Source organism: Cnephaeus nilssonii (assembly GCF_951640355.1).
Source record: "Cnephaeus nilssonii genome assembly, chromosome: 2".
Taxonomy (NCBI): Eukaryota; Metazoa; Chordata; class Mammalia; order Chiroptera; family Vespertilionidae; genus Cnephaeus; species Cnephaeus nilssonii.
Window position 1 is genome coordinate 47,493,506 of NC_137073.1, and position 6,196 is coordinate 47,499,701.

At 40.6% G+C, this 6,196-nt stretch overlaps 1 pseudogene across 1 annotated transcript; it reads right to left on the reverse strand.

The window, feature by feature from the left end:
* Positions 1-4,691: 4,691 nt before the first annotated feature.
* LOC307105130 (large ribosomal subunit protein uL1m-like) lies at positions 4,692-5,826 on the reverse strand (annotated as a pseudogene). Its single transcript has 2 exons — positions 4,932-5,826; positions 4,692-4,809 (listed from the first exon to the last, which is right to left on the reverse strand). The product of its transcript is annotated as a large ribosomal subunit protein uL1m-like (transcript).
* Positions 5,827-6,196: the final 370 nt, after the last annotated feature.

Consider the following 6,196-nt stretch of genomic DNA (forward strand, 5'->3'; position numbering starts at 1 on the left):
TATGGAACTGAGAGGTGTACTTTGCCTTGCCTTCTTCTGAAAATGTACACTTCTGCATTATGGCAGCTTATAAAATAGTCATTTTTGGTCCCAGGCAGGCAATAGACATTTATCAGAGGTTCAAATTTTACAGCATCATCAACAAATACAGTAGTTGTAGACCTCCTATAAACATATGTTAAATATAGAAGCCTTCAAATCTTTATCAGATAAGGAGATGAATAAGTGTTATGGGATGCCTTAGTGTTTTTAGAAACTTTGATGACATTTTAAAAATTGAGAAAATAATATGATTTTTAAAAATGTAGGCACTTTGTGAATTTACTTTTGCAAAAATATAACTCTTTATTTTGGAAAATATTTTCAGACAGTCTTTTAATAACATAAGTGACAATCAAGGGACCCTTCTCCCTCCCCCCGACCCCCCCCCCCCAGCTTTTGGGGAAACTGAGGTGCTATCATTTATTTCTAAACAGATGTTGAGATAAATAAGCTAAATGCGCTGGGTGATCATGTGAGTTGAACTTATGTCTCTGCAGACTTCGTTGTTACTTTGGAATAAATGGATCTCTTCTCCGGAGAGATGGTGTGCATGGTCAAGCTGGGGCCCATGGGAGATTAGCCACAGAGACTCTAGGAGAGACAAGACAGCCTCACAGTCACCTCCCTCTGCAGAAGAAATGGGGGGAGGTAACTGGCCTGGCTTGAAACGACCTTGTAGGCATTCCTCTCTCCGTGTTGTTCAAGACAGAGTATGCCACGCTTCTGGTAATGAAGTTGGACTGTGTTTCTTTGTGAGTGTCCTGCTGGAGCCAGAGGCCAGATCACATCAGGAGATAGAGGGAGGGATGGGATCGGCAGGCTTTCGCTGAAGGGACTTACGTTTCCTCTCAGTCACTCTGAGAGAGGCAGGTTCTGGCTGAGGGAAAGACAAGGTGGGGCACAGACTAGAAGGGGGTGAAAAATCTCTTCTTCCCCAGCAGAAGGGTGTAAAATGCGGAGCAAGTCTGAGCATTTCTGTAGGGGAGGAGGGCTGCTCCCTCCAGGTAGAAGCAGGAGGCAGCCTAAGGGACCTCAGAGCAGGTCTGAGTTTGGAGTTTCAGTGGAGCCATAGGCAGCAGTACTATGAGGCACTGTACTATGCACAGTCCATTTCACTGTGCCCAAACCCTCAAACCCTCAATGATGTCTTGTTCATTTCCACTTAGTTTTTGCATGGCTGTGAGGGATCAAGGGAAGGTTTGGGTTGGGCCTGCAAAGAGGCTGTGGAGTCCTCTCCCTGAGGTCAGAGTTGGGGATGCAGTGATGGGGCCAAGGGCCAGTAATCTCCAAGAATCATGGGCAGCAGCATTAGGCTAGGCAGCAAAGAAGAACCAAGGGGACTGTTGTACCCACAGGAGACAGTATCCTGCATGTTCTCAAAAATACCTAGGGGTTTCTTTGCAAGGACTGGGGTCCAAAATCTTACTCGTGGGGTCTGGAAGCTTCATCATGAAGGTATTTAACAGAAATGTGATGATCTAAGATTACAGTTGCAGGCTGGTGAGAAGTTATTTGGATTTATTATAGGCAGTATCTCCAGGTGAGATGGCAGGAGACCAGGCCAAGCAGCTCTCATTCTGTGCCCACAAGTCTGTCCTACTTTCCTGTGAGACTCTTCCACTCCACTTCCTGCTGCCATCACCCAGCCTGGCCCCAGGAAATGCTGCTCCTTCAACACTTTGGTCTTATCAAGGATAAAGCTACTGTCCTTAAATCTCTTGAGCATAGTGTTATCTCAATACTAAAAAAAAAAAAAAAAAAAAAGAACTTGTACTAAAATAAATACATTTTATATTTTACCTCAAAAAATATCTGTAAGCAAATATTGAATTCTAATTAATCATAAACAGGCTGAATTGTTTTAGGTTATATGTTTGAAATTTTTGATAATAAAGTATTGGCAAAAAATACATTGTTTAAAAACATTATAGACAACTAGAGGCCTGATGCACAAAATTTGTACAAGAGAAGGCCTTCGCAGTCCCGGCTGCATCAGCCCTCACAGCCCGGGCTTTGTCCAGAAGGTCATCTGGAAGGTCGTCCGGATGGTAGTTCCACTGTTCGGCCATTCGGTCGATTTGCATATTATGTTTTTATTATTATAGATACAAAGTTTTTCCATATGTAGCACTTCACTCCAGTGCTAGAGCAATTTCACTGGCATATCTGAGTTCCTTTTCTATGCTCCAACCCGTCTGCAGGTTGGAAATGTAGCACTCTTTCACTTGATAATTTTCACATTTTTTTTTTCAGAATAGTCATAAAATGAAGTCATTTTGGTTCCTTTACCCTCTCTTCACTTCACAAAAATGCAAAGAAACTGATGAATAAATTTATCTAAGGCTATTTCAAAGATTCAAGTAAAAGAGGTCCAAGAAGCCAGTCCAGTCTCCCTCCAGGCAGGAGGTGAAATCCCAGGAAAGTCTCAGCATAAGAGGGTGGTTTTGGAATTACAGACCGAAGTCATCTAGGGGAGAGCTAAAAGAGGGATCAACGAGTGGAAACCAAAGCCCCTGGCTGACCAGCTGAGCCCAGCGGGCCCCTGGCACCGCTACTTATGCCAGGCGCTGTAGTGCATGTTCACATATTATTTCACCCCATTTCACAAAAACCTTGTGAGGGTGTGTTTTTAATCCTCATTTTACAGATAAAGATATCAGAGGCCCAGAGCAATCTGCAAAGTGGCAGACTTCTGATTGGAACCAAGTTCTGTCTGACTCCACAGTTTGTGCTCAGGCACACTGCTGCTCTGCCTCTCCAGCAGGTTTTTCTCACACTTGAGCAGACCCGATGAGTATCCTGACTTCAGGCTGATCTGTTCAGATGCTGACAGCCAGCAAACTGAGCCCTTGGGCATAAAGCTGAGACTCCAAATTCCCCTGGCAAATGGCCCTTATTTGACAAGTTCTTATTTTTCCATTCCGCTCACGGTTATTTTCGAATTTCTCCTACTTCTAATAAAACAGATATTTTTGTATTATTATTTACAACAAGATACAAAGGGTTATTATTGCCTTTCTATTTAACCTGGTGGCGTTTTTATTTCCTCACTCTCTAAACGACAGCTTTAGAATACAATTACCTTTCTTATCTCCCACCCTCTCCCCATTCCTGTTTTTTGAGATATGTCTAGGAATAGACATAGTACTTATTTTTCTAAGATGGCCTGGAACTCAGCAAACCTTTTCAAGGTGATGACTTCAGTCTTTATTTAAACCAGACTGTTGTCCTTTGATTTGAGATACCTCTTCCACTTGACTATCATACCATTAATTAGATTGTCAGTTTCATCTTTCCTCTTTTTCCATTTTTTTCACTGAATTACTGAGCTTCAAAATAATCCCTTTTAGGTCCAGAAAGTCCTCTTGATGGTGTAATAGAATCTCTTTGAGTGCTGATTTATTTATTATTAAATGTATTTGTCTTCTGTCTCCTCTAGCCATTACTACTATAGAAGCTAACCCAATCTGGGAGCTCTGGTTGCTATTCATTCTTTTTTTTTCTGCTAGGTTGACTAAGGCCATTTCTTTGTCCACTCTTGGCTTTGTCTGCCCCTGAGGTTTTAGTCAAAATGATAGTGTGAGTGACACTGCAGATGCCGTGGTCTCTGCTCTGGTGGCCCTGTGATGGACAAGCATGCAGACTGTGACCCTTCCTTGATCTGGAACCAGAGAGGAGTTTCTGTTTCCACCCTTCTCACCATTAAGGGCCGTGTTCCTCAGGGAAGGAGAGCAGGCTGTGTCCCTGGTTGGCTGGGTGCCCGGGTGCCCAGCAGTTTTTCCTGGGCCACATGGAAGCAGATTGGCATAGTCTGTCCTCTCAGGTCCTGGTGCAATAACCACAGAATGAGCCCAGGTGCATGGCAAGAAAAAGGACTCTCTTTTCTTGGTCTCTGGCTCTGTTTCATATTTGCTTCCACTTCCAATTTTCAAATTTTCATCTCACTGAAATGTGCTTCAGTTTTTAAAAATACCCAAGCTTTTCATTTATTTTTTTATTTGTTTGCTCTAGAACCATTTTTCTCAAGCAATCCACCATGAATTATTATGACCTGGGGGTGGATGAACTGGAGCCTGGACTTGCTAAAAGCATTCCCAAATCCTAGCTGAACTTTAGTGCATCAACAACTAATGGGGGATGGAAGCCTGGAATCAGCATCTTAAATATGCTTCCTAAATGATTTTTAAGTACATGCACTAAAAGTTGGGGAGCGCTGCTATAGGAATATGAAAATACATACATTTTTAGAATAAAAACTCAAAACATAGTGTCATTTAATTTCCTTGTGGGGTTTTAAATATAAATTTATGGCTCTTGAAACTAGCAGTTTTCTTTTTTTATTGATGTTAGAGAGAAAAGGAGAGGGAGAGAGAAATAGAAACATCAATAATCAGAGAGAATCATTGATCGGCTGCCTCCTGCATGCCTGGGCATATGCCCTGACCGGAAATCAAACCATGACCTCCATGATTCATGGTCGACACTAGACTACTGAGCTACACTGGCTGGGTGAAATTAGCAGTTTTCAAAGTTCTCAAGACCTTTCATGGAGTCCACAGATCAAACTTTTTTTTTAAGAAATTATACAGTTTTATGATTTTCTCTGTTGCTTCTTCATTCACTATGAATAATTTCACAATAAAACACTTTCAAGCAGCTTCTCTGCTACTTTCTTTGGTTTCCACTTCTTTAGGCCACAATGGCTCCATCTTTAGTAACAAACCTTTGCTTGTTGAACTATAAGGAAAGCTCATACCACAAAGGGTCCTCGGGGAGGAATGAGTGGCACGTATGCAATGATAGGGGCATTGGACGTGTGCCCAGTTTACTGCACAGCCACCACACCTTGATCACGTTTCACTGTTCTCATGACATGATTAAAATCTTATTTCTTTCCCAAATTCTGCGGTCTGTGCCTATAAACTTCATTGATAACAGCCTGCAGATTGGCAGCTATCTGATCACTTGACATATCTAGAGTTGATATTTTGGTCTCGAGAAAGTTCTCCCTTTCTTCATCTACCTTAATTTCAATTCCAGTTTTAAATAACTCAAGCATTTTGGGATGTCATGGCCAATAGAATTGTTGAGTAAGCTTTGGAAATCTGTTTTCTTTTTTTTTTCTTTAATGGATTAAGCTCAGGCATTATTTCTGGTACAGCTACATAAAAGTCTGGTTTAATGTTATCTCTGAAAATCTTCTGAATCCGATAGTTCCTCCTGCAAACTCAGCTCCATGTTTTTCTGCTATTTTACTATCTGATGCCTTCCCTGTAAATACAGCAACTTTATTGATTTCTGAAAGAAAGGGTATAGCAAACTAATGACACTGGCAAATGGCTTCACTTGTTTCTTCTTCCCCAGTGCCATATCCAGTGTCAAATCAAGATTAAAAGCTTTGCTTTGTATATGTAAAGTCCAGAATTTGAAATTTCTTAAGTAAATGAATAGCTTTATCCACCTCGTATATCTGCCTTGGATATAAGTATTTTAAGTAAATATCGTCTTCAGGTTTGCTTTCCATAAACTGGTATGACTTTATTTTTCTACCTTTGTTTTTCATTTGATGCTTTTTCTTTGGCACCTTCTCTTTGTTTTCTTTTCAGGCTTCCTAGCAGCAGCAGCAGCAGCAGCAGCAGCAGCAGCAGCAGCAGCAGCAAAGTGTCTTTTAGGCACATGAACACACGCAGAACAAGGATAAAAAGGTGTCTGATAAGCCATCTTGGGAAGACTATGCCTTTGAGGTATCAAGACTCTACCAAGGGATCTGAGGGCTGCTGCCATGTTGTGTTCTGGATTGTGTTCCAAACTACTTATTTTTATAATAGGGAGATGGAGATGTCATTTGACTTTTTTTATACTCATTCTCTTATGAATATGCAGTGGCATTTTCCAGAGGCTAAATGATGAGTGATATCACAACAAACTGAATGCAGAAACAAATAGGAGGATCTAGCTTTCTTCTATTAAGCTAGACATTAAAAAAACTCTCAAAAATGTAAAACAATGCTACTCTTCTCATTATATATATTCTGTTTTGAAAAATATAGTTATTTTTCATAAAAATGATATTTGTTAACATATTGTTGTTTTAAAATAAATTAAGCATTAACATATTTTAATTACTTAGTTTTAATATCCAATATCAATGAAT